General features: G+C 40.2%; 1 long non-coding RNA gene and 1 other non-coding gene across 3 annotated transcripts; one reads left to right on the top strand and one right to left on the bottom strand.

Moving 5' to 3' along the window:
- The first annotated feature begins 332 nt into the window (after nt 1–332).
- LOC148790560 (uncharacterized) lies at nt 333–1879 on the top strand. 2 transcript variants are annotated; one of them, XR_016077837.1, is made up of 2 exons: nt 333–383; nt 653–1879. It is a non-coding gene; the product is annotated as an uncharacterized LOC148790560 (long non-coding RNA). The 2 variants fall into 2 exon arrangements; XR_016077836.1 differs by having other exon boundaries at nt 335–410.
- On the bottom strand, nt 1500–1573 carry LOC148790561 (small nucleolar RNA SNORD36). The gene has a single exon (XR_016077982.1). It is a non-coding gene; the product is annotated as a small nucleolar RNA SNORD36 (small nucleolar RNA).
- Nucleotides 1880–17098: the final 15219 nt, after the last annotated feature.

Below are 17098 nucleotides of genomic sequence, written 5' to 3'. Positions count from 1 at the left end.
TGGAACAGAGAAGATTTTAACTTTGAAGGGGGTGGTGGTGGTGGTGGTTACTGGCAGTGGTTAGTGGGGGGATTGGAGAATTAGTGATTTAGAATTACAAGACGCATTGGTATGAGGAATTTGAATAAATGAGACTGGTTGCGGTTGAGAGAGAGAGCTTAAAAAGATGGACTTTCTATTCATTCTTTTGACTATTAATTACCATTAAATTATTTTACAAAAGAAAACCAATGGGAGCTAAGCCCACATTTATTCCATACGTAATGCCACCACTCAGCCCTTTGTTATATAAAGCCCGATGTACCTTCCCTTCTTCAGCATCAAATCCAGTGTCTCTCTCTAACGGTTTTGAGCCATGGAGAAGATAACAATAACGAGACAAGGTCTGTTAATTTTGGTGGTGTGATCAGGTGATGTTTATGTCTTTTCCATCGATCTGGGTCTCAAGGGAGGTGACAGAAGAGAGTGAGCACACATGGTTTTTCTTGCATGGAGGCTCATGCTCGAAGCTCTGCGTGCTCGCTCTCTATCTGTCACCACCCACCCTCCTCCGACTCGGCTCTCTCTCTCTCTCTCTCTCTCTTGCTTACTGCTGTTTCTATATTATTTTTTTTTATTTTTTATTTTTTTATCTCTGTCTGTGTGTATTTAGTTGCTGCTTCATCAGCCTTGAAGTATCAACAGTTCAATCAACCATGTAGGAGATTCCGTGCTGAGAAAAATGATACCTGTTTGGTTGAATGTTTTTATGAAAAATGTTTTTTTAAAGACCATGCCTTAGAAATTGGGTGAGTACTGTTTTCTCATTTTTATACTGTTTTGCTGATATATATGTTGTTGAAAAATAAAAAACGCCGCCTAAATGGCAACAGTGGTCCCAAAAAATGCCGTTTTCTAAAAAAAATGGCATACCAATGCAGCACTGTTTTCTAATGGCATCTGTTCCAAACAATCTAGGTTTGTAGCCAGGACTCAGCAGGAAGACTGATATGAAGCTGAATCAAAGTGAAGGAGGAAGCCGCAGTTGTATTGTTGTAATAGTTTCGGTTTCCTGTCTCCATTCACATCTGCACAGTCTATCGTCAAAAGAATCTAAACGTCTTACATCCGTCAAAGATGTAGCCCCAAAAAAGGTCAAATTCCATGGTATCCGAAAACTTTTGACACTTGTTGGAATCATCAATAAAAGTCCTGGCCTTTATCAGTGGTCAGGGGTTGAGCCAATCTGATCGGGCCCCCAAGCACCATCCTTTGTTAATTATCAACTAGAGATAAATATATTGGGCAACCACCTATCACCGACACCGATACATCGTCATCGTCATTTGTTTATGCCTTATTCAACTCGTAGTTAGTTTATATTTGCTATCCAAAAGGTGTTCAGCTTGACTGAGAAATCCTGACAGATGATTGGTTGAACTATGCATGTGTGATGCCATTCGCCTTTTTCCTAATAACTTTTTATATATATCTTCTCGGGTCCTGTTTATGAAGGCCTCAGGCCTCAGTCTCAAAAGGTTAATTATTTGTACATCAATATCATTCACAGAAACTGATTCTAACATCATTGAGCAAAACTCTGTATCTCTTGTGTGAAATTTTGCAGTATAGTTGCACACGGGGCGGAATCCTCCAAGGAATTAATACTTTTGAAGCGCTATAGCTATCTAGAGATGAAGTAGATTCTTCTTTTCCAGACCCACAACTCAGCTTGCGTTTACAGAACAGACCATTGAAACAGAAGTTGGCTGGAACTGAAAGAAGTTGTGCATTTCAGTTCCATGATCCATGTGAAAGTTTAATTTGTCATATATTTTCACCTCAAGATATGCCTGAAGATCAGCTGTATTTGATCAGATTAATGTGTAATATTCAGATCTCTCTCTCTCTCACTACGTTTGAGAAGTAGTTTATGATTCAAGACTCCAAATGAACTCTGCAAAACAGATTCATCAATTTGTTTGCCAATTCATGGGATAAATGGGTATGGGTAAATGGTTACATACAAATTTGGATTTTCTTCTATCATCGTTCATTAAAATAAATGTCGGGGTAGGCGTGTGGCTTTAATTAGTTTAGCCCAGTTATCACCGTCTCAAGTGATGCAGACTTCCGAGTTCTGAACTAGGGTTGTCAATATTTCGGACTGCATAAAAATCCAATCCGAATTTTCTCCTCACACTACATCACAGCCGTGCATCCCCGACAAATTACATGTACCGGAGATATTTTCAATACACCCTGAAAGTGTTATGAGGTTGGTGTGAGGAGATTCTGTTGAGAAGCAAATGCAGTCTCGTGAAATGGAGAGAACAATTTGCCAAGACAATGATATCAGCATGCCATGTAATCTTTTTATACTATATTCTAAAATAAATTCCAATTAGAATTTTGGGATTTTTTTTCGAATTAGTTATAACTCTTCTTGAAATTTAAGAAAATTTATTATTTAATTGTTTATAAATAAAATAAACCAATTTATACTAAAAAAGTCACATAATACTTATTTTAACACAATATTGTTTATTTTTCTACAAGGGGGTGTTTGTTTTTGGGATTTTGAGGGAGGGAAAGTTGGTCAGTGGAACAACCAAGAAACCTATGTTCTTTTTTCAAATTTATGTGGGGACTAGGGAAATTTTATTTTCCTCGATATAACCATCTCTTAGGTGGGATAAATTAACTTTCCCATTTAGGGAAAAGTTGCCCAAACTTTGATGAGACAAAAATGCCCTTTTGATAATGACATTTTTATGGCTAAAATGGTTATTATTATATTTACCTAAGAAATAAAAGAACATGGGTAAATGCACTTACCCAGATAAATGTTTCTCAGGAAACACTTACCCAGTTAAATGCATTTACTTGGGTAAATAACTTATTGAAAAGCGAACGGGGCCTAAATTTACATGTTATGATAAGGTTTCTTTTCCCCAAATCTAAATACAATGAACAAAAATACCCTTGTACAAACAAACTTTGTTTGGATCGCTTACTTTGCTCGCCTGCCTTGGCTCTGAGAAAACCCCTCCTTTTTACTAGTTTTAATTTTTCATCATTTATAAATTATATTTATATTAAAAAATCTAATATATATATATATATATATATAAATTAAATAAAACTATTTTTATTTAGTAAAAGAACATGTTATAAATGCAAACTAAAATTAAAAAAAAAAGATCACATAATTAAATAAAAAATAAATATATAACTTAACTATGAAAATTTGCAAATTAAATAAATGGATAATTTTATTTAGATTATTGCCATAAAATACATGACTAATTTTAAGACAAAAAAAGAATATAAATATATTCTTAATGCATACAATACTATAAATAATTTTGGTAGGTATGTATATAATAACTAATTTAGATAAATGGAATTATAAGCATAAAATAAAATAAAATTTAAAAAGCACAAGTCCCGTATTCAAAAATATAAACAGAATTATATTTTCTTTATATATATATATAATAAAAAGAAAATATTTAAGTTGTTTATAATATGAAATTAATTGTATGCTTATATACATACATTGTATTTAAATGCATAAAGATATAAAAAATTATGTTTATACTTTATACTTACCGCCTGACGTCTTCGGCACCCAACCGCCTTTACTCCACCTTTAGCTTTTTAAAATCTTGATTGTCCAAATGTAACATTAGGAAAATTTATTATACCAGCCTGTGCATCCCTCATGTCTATCTATTCTAGTAAATACTAAAATAAAGTAATTGAAAATGATGCCAATTCGCTTAGTGGAGATCCTTGGAATAAAATTCTGTTGCCATCAGGGTTGGAGGGCTAGGGATAGGGATAGGGGGATGGGTTACCCCTGTTGTATTCCATGAAGCCAACGGATAAAAAACCAATTGTGAAGCAAGTTGTATATGTTTAGAATTGTATGTTATTTTATTTTAATAGTTGCAAAAACTTCTCTTTATTGTTGTATTTAATATATTATATGAATGTTAGGTTATCTATTTCAATCCAACAGCCTTAGATGGGTCTCACTCCCACCTATGAGAATGCCCCAGATTTTTATCAATGGAACACAATGCAGGACCATGAATGAACTAAAAATGCTAACGGAATCTTTACTTGAGGCCAACACATTGGGATCTTAAGAAGAATAATTGATTGAATGGTGACACAAATTAAGGGGACATTGGGCAGATGTTGGGAGTGTTACATATTTTCACCAATGTAAGAAGTTTATTTTGTGGACCTGGTTTAGTAGGGTCAGATCAGAACTAGAGCAATTGTATCATATCGAACAAGGATTGGAGACATTTTGGAGCCACGTAAAATGAAATAATTTCTTTTATTTGGGTTCGTCCACGCTGATACCCATAATATCACCATATCAGTAAGCTCTTCATGGAGGGCTAGCTAGAATTAAAAAGAGTTGTTTGCTTGGACACCCATTGTAGTTTCACAGATACACGCTTGAAAACCGTTTAGAAAATCGGTTCTGTTTTACACCGGATCAATTTTTTGTTAAAAATTGTTGATTTAGTGAATGATCTGAATAATAGAACTGTTAATTCATTTGATTTAGATAATGGTTTTTGGTTATTTTTTATTTTATTTATTTTTTATTTTTAAATTGCATTGAAGAGTCTGTTTGGACGAGACAGTTAAATCCTTGACCCAGAAATCGGTGGCCAAAGTGGTTTTGGTTCCATGTTGGTTTTTAAAACATTGAACTGCTTAATTGACTTTAGGTTAGAAACCATTTATATTTCTGTTTGGAATGTTCATGCATGTGACCTTTTAAAATTTATTAATTTTTTTTTTATTCCAAAAACACCTTCTATAGATCAAGTTGTAATATGGAGGAGGTTTTGTTTGTGGGTTCAACTATGATATGGAAAAGATATGATATCCGAAAAACAACTGACCAATAAACTGGAGTCATAAACTTGGTAGCTAATAAGGTGTTATTTATCAAAATTTATGGGTGAGTTTTGATTGGTCAAAACTCTTTCTATACCATATCTTTCTCGCATCATAGATTTTTCCTTTGTTTTATAAAAGGTTGTTGCGAGAATTGCAAGTAGACCTGTTCATGGGCCAAGCCAGGTCGGTTTCAGGCCAGGCTTTGCCTCTTTATCAACAGAAAATGTCTAGGCCTGAGCCCGAACCCATCCCTTATATAAGGCCCAAAGCCTAAGCCTGAATCCCGATCTGCACATAAAATGCTCTATTTTTGTGTAATTTAATAAACTAATATTATATTAATTTGGTAGTAATTTAATAAATTAATACATTAATTCATATTTCATGAATAATAAGTTAATATTTAATAATAACTTTATAAATAAATATATATAAATAATGTATAATTCTATTACATGTAATAGTATTGGGCCGGGCTTATTTGAGAAAACTTGAACCCGATCCAAAAAAATAATTGAGCCTGGTATTTAAATCCTGAGCCCAAACCTGCGAGCCTAAAATTTTGTCCAACCCCAAAAAATCAGGCCAAACCGGAATAGCCCATTAGACTACCCAACCCATGAACGGGTCTTAATGGACCTATGCCCTTTCACATTTTCTACTCATTTAATTATGTTAAATGACCTTTTTCCAGATAGACTTATAAACGGTTCTTGACGAAAGGTTGATCAAGTAAAGTGGTTGCAACTTGCAAACCGTAAGGGTGTTCTAATGAACACAAATTGTAGGATAGGTTTTACTAGTATGGGGGTGTCTGGGTAAGTGGCCCCATTAAAAACTCAATATCTTGGTCACCTCTCCATAGTTAATAACTTGGTATCATTTGGACTAGCGAAGCTGCCAAGATGAAACCTCCAAGTGGAGTCCCTCCTACTGTCGGCCATGAGGTGGGCTGCCTTGTTGGCGGACCTCTGAGCTAGCATAGGAAATGTGTCCCAGTAGGTCCAAGATGTCAAAGGAATTTGAGAATAAGGTAGAGAATCTCCTGGTCCACATACTACATTTCGTGACATCACCACCATAGCATTATATTCGAGCTCCAAATTGATAAACACCATGCGATAGCCACGCCCATGAGTGATGAGTCCCACATGGATACTCATAGATTCCACTGTTCTAGGTAGCAAAATGTCATTTAACCCATAGGGGGAGATTGGTACAGTGGTATTGTGTTGCCATTACAGTATGGTTTTTGAATTGTAGTTGATTCGGATGGTTGCACCGTTCGGCTTGGGGACCCTTTAGGAATGAAATCGGTTTTGTTTTATTTCAAATCCAGTCTTTTGCCCTAAAATCATTGAATCGACCAACGATTCATTGATTTGGTCAATCGAATTGTCAACCCGTTTAGCAGTTTTAGTTATTTTTATTTTAATTATTATTTTTTAATTTTAAAATTTTTGTCAGAATGGGCCATCTATTCAAACCGTCAACCTAGAAACCAGTGGCTAGAACAGTTCTGATTCCGGATCATTTTTTAAAACATTGGTATTGGATAGATGGATTTTTCACATCATATATCAGTGCCATTTCAACTAGAAAATACGTATGTATGAAAAACATCAAATGTGATGTTTTAGTAGGGGTGTCCATGAAAAAATAAAAAACCAAAAAACCGAAAAACCGAACCACAAAATGCAGTTAACTGAATCGATCAATTTGGAATTTTTGAAAAACCAAAGGACCAGTTCGGTTTTCGGTTAACTTACAAAAAAAAACCGATTGTTAACCGAACCGACCGGTATATATATTTATATGTATATTTTATATATATTTTTAATATATGTCTCATATTTTCTATGTATTATATATATATATATATACTTATATTATATTTATAATGATCTATTTATAAATATATTATATATTTTTAACATATTTATAATATATTATATATCATTTATTATTTATAATATAATATTATATATATTATAAATATAAAAAACCAAAAAACTGAATCGGTCAAAAATTGAAACCGGTGGTACCGGTTCGGTTTTAGTTTGGCAAAATGAAAAAAATGGTACCATCGGTTCAATTTACAAAAAAAGGCCAAGGTTCGATTAACCGAACCGTAGACACCCCTATATTTTAAATAGAAATAGCAGTTTGTATTGATCAGCTCAAAACATTTTAAACCAATTGATGATGGTTCAATTGGGGGATGGGTTATCCTCCTTGTATAACCCCATGAAGGCAATAAAAAAATCATTTTCAAAACATTTCAAGTAAATAAAAAAAAAAAAACTCTTTCGCACAAATTTGCTTTGATCGACCCAAAATGCAAGACAATGCAATACAACACCACTGTCTCCTTAATTGGCTAAACTACTGCATCATATGAAACACTACCTTTCTACAGATCTACTTCCTGATTGATGGTGCGAAACAAGAAAACAGGCAAAGTAATAAACACTATGAATAGACAAGATTTAACGTTGTTTCACAATTTGTGCCCATATATCCAAAGCAATTTCTCTATATTATCATCTAGAAATACGGCAAATTGGAATTCTTGTCTTTAGTTATGTAAACAGGATGAACTTCTAAACCATCTCCGGCTCGAGAAATTAATTAAGAAAAGCCAGTTTTTCTTAAGGCCCATTACTCCTAAGCTAATCATTGATGTCAGGCTCATTAATCTCAGGTTTGTCTCTCCTTAAGGTCCATTAGCCAATGTTGGTTCCAGACTCAGAACTGGGCTGCATTAGGGTTTACCTTAGGTTCAAACTTTCCTTTCCCTTTCTTTTTTTATTCTTTTTTCTTTTTTTTTTCATTCCTTTTTTTCTCTTTTAGTTTGTCTTTTTTGTGTGAGGCGTGTATGAGGGCACCCGAGGCATTTGCCTCTAACAAGTCTCATGCAATAGATATATGATGTGTACGCCTCACAGGCATCAACACCTCATGCCTATACCTCAAGGCGTTTTGGCGAGGATTTGAATTTACCGCCCATGAGTTATTCCCACATCCATACCCACAGAACATTGTAGCTGTATATTGAGAAAACAAGATTTAGTTGAATACTTTGGCTGCGGAATCAATGATAAGGTTCCATGGCAGTAATAAATTCATGTAACCAATGAAAAGGTGCGGGCCCATGTATTTTATTATTAGCGGGGAACCTCATTATTGGTTCCACAGCCCGCTGAACAGTCAAATCGTTCAACTAATCCGAATTCATATTGAGAATATATCTGTTATCATTCATGGGCACAAGGCTAGTGTTCTTTGAGTAGAGACATAAGAACAATTTGTTGGTTACAGATCCGCAGTGTTTTGGCAACACCCCATATACCTTTTTGTCGTGCATCTTCTCTTGGTTCCCCAGTGCAGGTACATAGGAACGAACTCGGTGGAGTGAGTGTTAGCTACTTTCAGGAGGTGGAGAAGGGGGCTGTGGTTTTTCTCTGGAAATGGAATGGTCTTGGTCGTGGAGGCGGAGGAGAGAGATAGGAAAGATAATAAGATTGTGATGTGGCTAAAATAATAGCAAAATAACCATACCCTGTTGTCTCCTCCAGCGCAACAAGAGGTCTTCTCTGGCAGCGGTTGAGTTAAAAACAGGGGGTACCAGCAGCAGATGCGATTTATTCCAGCGGTTTTTTTCAAAATATACGGAGAAGATGTTCCTGCGACGCTGTCTGGTGTGTGATTCACCGATTTCAACTTCTCAGGCGTTGTATCCATTTGACATCACTGACAGGAGGAACTCATAGTGGGTGACCAGTGATTTCCACTTGCAGATTGTAGAGAAAGGATGCTATAGTTGAGGTCATTTTCGCCATTTCAGAAAATAATTCATACATCGGTCAAAATCACAGGTAGGTGGATAGTAATATCTTTTTGCATTCTAATTGGCGGTACGCCAGGTCGCAAATTGAAAATCCGGTTATTAGATCGTGACATTTTAAACTTCGGATACTCAGGCGCTTATCGGAAATTTTCCCTTTTAATTAATCATTTGCGCCCTTGCCAAATTCAACTACCAGTTTGAATTGCATCGGTTGACGAGAAGAACATGTGCGTCCAACCATGTTACTACATGGAAGATTTTCCGCCCATCCCCACCCCACCTTGATCACCAAGGAGTTCACTTCGGTTTTCCAGGCTCCCTTGATCTCCCAATCACTAATGTGAATGGGCTCTACACCTCATAGTGAGCATCTTCATTCTGGTCACATCAAAAGTGAACTTGGTCAAATTCAAAGAGTCATTATAGCAATAGGCTTTTTAGGTTTTGATGTTTTGGGTCGTTTGAAGAGTTCTAAAACCATGATAAAGAGGGAGACTTTTTTTGGTTCACCCTGTGTTGCATGAATAATGGGTTCATAATCAAATCAAAGTGAAATTATTAGCTTACTTTTGGTGTTTGGTTTAATTTTTTGAATTTTAGAAATCAAACAAAATCATAAACCATACAATGAATTGATCTTGTCAATGGTTTGATTTGGTTTCAAAAACTCATTCTCTCCAACTCTTAACTCTCTCTTTTTTAAACTCTTGAGTAGTTGAAGTGGAATCTAAATCATTTGGATGATTAATTGAATTGACGTTAAGTAAGGGTGGGCATATGGTTTATTTGGTTAAAAATCAAACAAAAAATAATCAAAATTGAAAATTTCAATTAAAATCAATATATGTATACATTATAAAATTGAATTTCATTATAATATATTATATATTACATGTTATATAACAAAGTTTGGTTAATTCAGTTTTTTTTGATTAATTAAATTTCTAATTTTGAAAACTGAAACCGAAATCAAAATTTGCAAAAAAATGAATCAAATTAATCAAAAACAAAAAAAAAAAACAAAATTGAAAATTTTGGTTTGGCTTTTGAATTTTAACCGAATAATCCTCACCCCTAACTTCAAGGTCTCATGCATATATGTTGTTTAGGCTTTCTAGTTGAATTAAGTCCAATATAATGGCCCAAACTATATTAAAAATCACACCAAATTATAATAAAACTGTTTGGTTTGATAAGGCATGGTTTGATTTGAAAAATTCTACAAATAGTTTTTTACAATTTTTACTGATTTGGTATGAAATATTCTTCAAATTAACCACATCCAACGGGACGGTGAATACTCCGATTCAAAACCCACTTGGGCGAAATTGGACTTGGTCAGGCTCTTTAAATTAATGTTTAGTTTGAAAGGAGTACAAATACAAATATATACTGTACAAATGCATATAAAATAATATAAAATACAAGGTTTTGCATTCTACAAATTTATATTTATACTCCTTTCAAACTGAGCCTAAAATTACCTCTCCCATGGAATCTGCGCATATTGCAGCAGATTTGAGCTCTTTAACACCCATCCATGGGAAATCCGTATATGCTGCAATCATAGTCGTAGAACATTTCTGCGGCCACTCGATAATACACGAATACACTATAGATCAAACCAAAGAGCAGATCATACAGTATTAAAAATTCGAAACAAAACGATGTTTCGAATCAGTTTGCATGGCACAATATTATAAGCATGTCTAATAAATACTTGAAAATAATTTTTTTACACCTATTCCTTAAAATATTCTCACCCCATTCTTAAAAGACATTAAAACCCACTTTTAACACTTGTCAAAATACTTATCAAATGCTCATTTAACATGCTTATAGGTCCGGTCCCGTTTTGAATTTGTGAGACGATGATCGCATCAGATTTGAGCTCATTCGATTGTGCTAAGCAGCAATAAACGAGAGAAGAGAACACACATAAAAACATCTAAAGCTTGCTGAATAACAAAATGTGGAGATTGTGGATTAAAGGATTCATGGATCTAACTATTCAGAATTAATACAGCAAGTGAAAGAAACCCAAAAAATATCAATATGTAACAGGCAAAAGCTTTGCTATATAATTTTACTAATTGAAGGCATATATGAAATCTGAACGTTTGGGATACAACCGATTGTTCTAGGACCTCCCTCCCCTGTACCATACCTTGCAAGTTCTCAGCAACAAACAAAAGTTATACAACAGAAGAGTAAGATTGTAAGCCAGGATGCAAATGAAGCAGGCAGAGTAAGTGAAGCGGCCTTGGAGGCATAAAAGTAGTGGTAAGGATAGGAGGAAGTCTGTTGCCCAACAGTAGGCGGTGATGGAACCGAAGGGATGATGTTCAAATAATCGGATGGAGGAGGAGGAGGAGGTGGTGTTGCCCGGGTTGAAGGTGGTAGGGGTCGATGAAGGTCGTGGGATTGAGATGGTGAGTGGTGAACGGGTGGCGGTGGTGGTGAAGGCGGCGGAGGAGGTGGTGCACAGATGACCGGACATGTCACACAGTCGCTGATACACAATAAGCCTGTCGAAGGTTGTCCAATTTGATCCTCCAATGAAACTCGTGCAAACAAGATCATCCCCATGATCCCAACTCTCACAAGCCCAATGAGAAATCCTCTATGACCCATATCTGTTGCAGACTCGCAGATGCAGTCTCAGAAGCTACCACCCGACCACGATTTTGTAACTCAAAACCTATTAATCCGACACCGACTTGTGACCTTATAGGGTGCGTTTGGCCAACTCCGTCGAGCACATGAACCACCTTCTCTGTCACATCTGTCATCTTTCTCTTTTAAAAGTGTCGTCTGGATTATTTAATTTTCCCTTTTCTCTAAAGAAATCAGAATATGGTATTTGCTGTAAAGGAGGGAATGCTTTCAATTGTTTTCATCCTATTTTCCATTTTAACCAGGTGGGGCAATGAATCGGGTTGATCCGAACTGAAAGGCATGAAAATGAAATAAACTAATTAAGGAACACGGTTTGACGGGTCGGATGGATCATGGGTCATGGGTGTGCGATACGAAATATGGATGCCATGACATGGGCCTGTATAGAAGATCAGTCCACTAAAAAATATTCAATTGAATGAAAATTTGAAAGATTAATTTGGGCCTTTTGCCATAACTTTAAGTGGATGGGCCGAAAGGAATATGGTAGATCCGGTGAAAACTTTTGAATAGTGACCGATTCCCATATGTGGGACCCGTGAGACGGTGAAAAAAAAAAAAAAAAAACTAGAAAACTTTTGGCATGTATTCCTTTCGTTTGATGAAAGAGAATCGTAGGCCAAACGTGTTTGTGAATATCAGTTTCTGATGCCTTTCTCAAAACATAATCCACCTTCTATGAGCAATTATTCTTCCGCGTCTCCAATATGTGATTACTTCTAGAAGTTGTTTCTAAGCCTGTGAATTCTCTTCCCTGCCTGGTGGCAAGGTTCAAGGTATATATCGGCCTGTACCGGCCGATACATATCGTTTCGGGACCCCTCTGATATGTCTTACAATAGGTGTATTGGGGTCTGACCAGTTCAGGGTGTGGAGGAGGCTTAAACTAGCTCCTCAAACCGATTGTGAAAAAAATAAAAAAGTACCTGATGATGTACAATCCGACCGGTCTTAGCTGTCAACGATCTTGCCTCTGAACTGAGTGGCAGGGGACCTGAAATGGAGGGGGTGAAGAAGCTCCGGGGAGAACCCGGCGTAAGGGCTCCGAAGCTCAAGTTAGAATCTTTCAAAGGCAAGATAAGCCAGATAGCGCAAAGTTAGCATACCTCGTTCTTGGGGGGTAGGGAGCCTTTTATAACCACCTCGCACACTCACTTCCAGGCTTTTGTCAGATCGGGCATGATTATCTCTGAGCTCCTGCCAGTTCGGATGTCATCCCCTCTGGCCGGACAGAACCGCCACTGCTCCTTTTGTTGGAGCCGTCTCTGTGGCTGGTAACGACGGTGGCAGGAGGCCGTTTGAAGTGCGGCTGTCAGGCATCAGATCCCAAATCAATCAGGTGCGCCGCCCTTGGATACGGACGTCCTCGGTGCCAGGTACGTTTGGTCAGTCTGGTGTTTCGGAAGCGAAGTGCTGGAGTGGCGAGCGAGATGTCTTGAGTTCGGTTTGGGGAGTGTTTCGAGCTACCATGGGCCAGCTCGGGTCATGGCTTCGTAAGGTTTAGGACCTGAGATAGTTCGGGCTCCTTGCAGGGAGCTCGGGTTCTTAGTAGGGAGCTCGGGTTCTTAATAGGGAGCTCGGACTCCTAGTAGGGAGCTCGGGTTCTCGGTAGGGAGCTCGGGCTCCTAATAGGGAATCCGGTCTGGTGGAGTTCGGGCTCAGTAGCGAGCTTGGACTTGTTTTGGGCATTCTGCTGCCCCGAGTTGCTTGCTTTTGCCACATGTCGGGTGATTGCGAGGTCGGGCCAAATTTCCCTTCATCAATTGCCCCCCACTCCCTGCGACAAGGGTCTTGTTCTTGGCGCGGGGAGTTCATAAGGTTGCAGGAGGATTTTGGTCCGTACCGAGGGCGTTTGCTTTAATTGATTTTCAAAAAAGGCGCACGTTTGGGAGACGTGATGGTAGCCGTTCGGGAGTCGTGCTGCAGATGCTTTTATTGCGAGGAGACGTGCACTGACACCCTGTCAGTTTCGAGAAGATGCGTGCTGACGCCCCGTCATCTTTGACAGGACATGCGTGACGCCTCATCAGTTTTGGAAAGACGTGCGCTGGTCGGCTTCGGAAGACGTGCGGTTAGCGTAGCTGTGGGCTGTTGGATTGGCTTCGATCTGGGCCGTCGCTTTCCGGCCGCTGTGGATATAAATAGCGGGGGGGGGGGGGGGGCAGTCCTTGCTACTGTACCTCTTGAGCTCGCGCCTAAGTTTCAGTTCGCGTCCAGGCTCTCTAGCTCGCATCCCAAGTTCCTTGCTTGTTCGAGCTTTCGTGGTCTACTTCAGTCTTTTTCCCGGGTGAGTGCTCTTGGAATCCCGTTCCATTCCCTGATGTCTAGTTCGGAGGGTTCAGACAGTTCAAGCGGGTCTGATGCAGGTTCTACGAACCAATTTGCGTCCCCCGGTAGTTCAAGTGAGCCCGATGTAGGTCCTGAGGAAGAGGTTGAACCTACAGGCCAAGGTGCCTCGGGTAGGTCGGCATCCACCTCCCGTCGTGGCCGGGCTTTAGATCAGTTCGACCCTTCGACTATGACGCCTGAGGGACTTCAATCCCTCATAGACTACTACAACTTGCCCGGGGAGCATGCCTACTTCATCCCTACGGGTAGCTTCCCTTGGGAACACGGTCCTGATGAGATCGTGATTTTCCGGGAGCAGCTCGCTACGGGGTTGCGACTGCCTTTTCATCCTCTAAACCACTTCGGTGTGACGGTCGGCCAGCTTCACCCGAACTCCATTAGGAATTTAGTGGGGACGATCTCCTTATTCTGTGACGAGAACTTTCCTTTGGATTTGGAGATTTTTTCCTCTATTTTAATGCTGAAAAAGCAAGCGGGTCCCCTTCCTGGGCGTAGGCGGGCATACTACCTGTCTCCTTGCCCAGGCTTCAAGCTCTTACACGGACTCCCTAATAAGGTCCTGGCGTGGAAGCGGGACTATTTCGGGGTGCAAAGTGCGCTGGGGTGGCCGTTTCAGACCGGCTGGGGGATGGCCGCTCCCGACTCCGGCGTCACACTCAATAAAGAGACGGCGAAGGGCCTCCGGCAATGGGCGCGGCTTGGGCTGGAGTGTCAACGGTATCTGACGGAGGTCAAGCTTATTGCTATTGGCCTGAGTTCGGGTAGGTTCTTCCCCTAGCGATCCTGTCTTGCTCTTCTTTTACTTGTTTTACTGATGCCGAACTCCTTTTCGCAGGTACGATGGACTCTCGAGGGACCCGAGGTGGGCACTTGTTCCAGGGCATGAAGAGGAGAAAATGGGTGGCTAAGCGAGCTTGCACCGAGCCATCCCAGGGTGCGGAGCCCGAGGTACCGGACTACCCAGCGGAGGATCAGCCTATGGAGCCCGAGATGATTCCTCCTATGCAGGAACCGGCGGGGGCTCCTTATGCCGAAACTACTCACACAGGGGCTCCCGCTTACTCCGAGTCTGCCCATACGCGAGCTGGGCCGTCGAGCTCGAAGGCCCCGAGGGACTTTAGGAGTGTGCTGTCGCCTATTCACGCTCTTCAACGGAGTAAGGAGGCCATGTTTCCCGAGGAAGTCGCGGCGTGGACCGAGCTCCCTCTGCACCAAGTGGCCTGCCGTGCCGTTACCCATGCCATGGTGGTAAGTGCTCCCTTCTTTAGAGTTCTTCGGTCTTTAGTCTTCTATTCGTTCCTTTGATCCCTTGTTTCCCTTTGGTAGGTGAACTCTTCTATTCATGCCTTGGCGAACCAGGTGGAGAGGTGCTTGAGGCAGGTGCAAGCTGCCGAGGAGGCTGCTCGCCTCGCGCGGTCTAGGCAGGCGAGGTCTCAGAGAGATGTTGAGGCCATGGGAGTGGTGGTGAAGCATATGGCGGAATTGAAGCTGGACCTGCAACATCAGGTCGAGTATCTTCAGGAGGATATCAGGGAGAGGACTCAGATCTTCTCTCAAGGCATTGAAGACGCGAAGAAAAAAGCTGTCAGTGATTATATTGCTTCGCCGGATTTCGATGATCTGATGGTGGATTCCTACAGGAGGGGTTTCAAGCTAAGCCGGTGGATGATCCGGAATACGTACCCCGAGCTTGATACCAGCGCCATATCCACTTCGCGCCATATACGATTGAAAGGGCGTGATTAAGAGACACGAGATCTCCTGCCTATGAGACATACTATTCCTGTGAATTGGGAATATCACCCCTTTATAATACTATGTAGATGATGAGATATTCTTTGTGTGTGGCTGTGATATTATGTGGGCAAACGTGGGCAAGAGATTCGAAGATTAACAAAACAATTTAATTGTCCTGACAAAATCTCGTGGTAGAAGGGATGCAATTAGCCATGTAAGAGAAGAAATGATAGGAATAAGGTTTAAAAGTTGGGGAAGTGTCACGACTATGCCACATAACCAGCATTGCCTCTCTTAATGGTTACGTCCCTAGTACGCTAGATGTCCTCGGAGTGTCTGTTCTGCCTCTCCTCAAGTAGATGAGTTTGCTCATGTGCCCCGATAATCAAGATGGTGAAATCGTACGTAATGTTGCATTCAACCCTTAGATTCTTTTGACTACAAGAACAAGCTGGACCAATACCTACGAATTGATCGAACTAGTCATTGTAGGCCAAGGACCCACAGTGAGCTACTCCCTTCACCGAATCGACCTCGTCTCAGGAGTGGAGGGAAATTGATGAATGGTGATTTGGTCCTCCAATGACATCGTGACATGTGGCATGACAAGACCGCCACATGACACCTTAGTGCCACACGAACAACTATGAATCTCACTAAGTCAAGGAGGTGCACCTAGGAACCAGTTAGAGCACCTTGTATACAACTCAGGAACCTCAGGATAGCGGCTAGTAGCACCTCGTCTAGGGCCGACCTGTGGTACCTCGTTACCAGTCTAAGGGACCTCAGCATGAGGAGCGACCTCCCCCAAAGGACTTACCGACTTGACTAAGGTACAGGTGGTGACCTACGAGATGTGCTTGCTGACCTCCTTTGTGTGCGTCTTATCACTCTCATGTCCTCTAGAAGTTAGCTCCCGCACCGATAATTCTAGAAGCAACCAAATAAGGCATGGAAGCCTAGTCCGTGTGCGAAACTACCTTCTAGGACTTTGGACCGATAACTCGGTAAGTCACGTCCTAGTAGGGATCTCGGTTGCGGTGTGTGAAGCTCATGCCAACCGATGCCTATATAAAAACACCCCCATTTTTTAAGAAAGGTACACACAACTTAGCTCTGGCAATTCCCTATCTCTTTTGCTTTCTTGCAAATAATTACCATTTCGCTGACTTAAGCATTGAAGTGCCCACCCTGGGTCAAGCTACTTAGACACTCTAATAATCACTTTCTTGCAGCTTGATCAGGCGACCAACTCAGTTCGACGTCCAAACTGTCTACCATCGGGGAGCCCCAAATTCAGATTATAATAAACTTAGATCTAACTTTAACTTCTAAGGCTAGGTCCAAATCTAGCATTAAAAAAACTTTTGGAGCCAAGTCCTATTTGAGGAGATCAAATCAGCTCCCCATAAATTGCCCCCATAGCGTCCCATAGTACATCCTCACCGTGTATTGGGAACATCTCTCGATGATGATCTCAATACACGGTGGGGATGTATTGTGGGGGGCTGATTGATGAGTCTGGATCTCCTACTCATGAGAACTTTGCTCTATGTTAGTCGCAGTCATACA

The sequence above is a fragment of the Nelumbo nucifera genome, chromosome 6 (genome assembly GCF_055504915.1).
Source record: "Nelumbo nucifera cultivar China Antique chromosome 6, China Antique-T2T, whole genome shotgun sequence".
In the NCBI taxonomy this organism is placed as follows: Eukaryota; Viridiplantae; Streptophyta; class Magnoliopsida; order Proteales; family Nelumbonaceae; genus Nelumbo; species Nelumbo nucifera.
The sequence above is the reverse complement of the archived record's forward strand: the minus strand, read 5'-3'. Positions and strand labels throughout refer to the sequence as shown.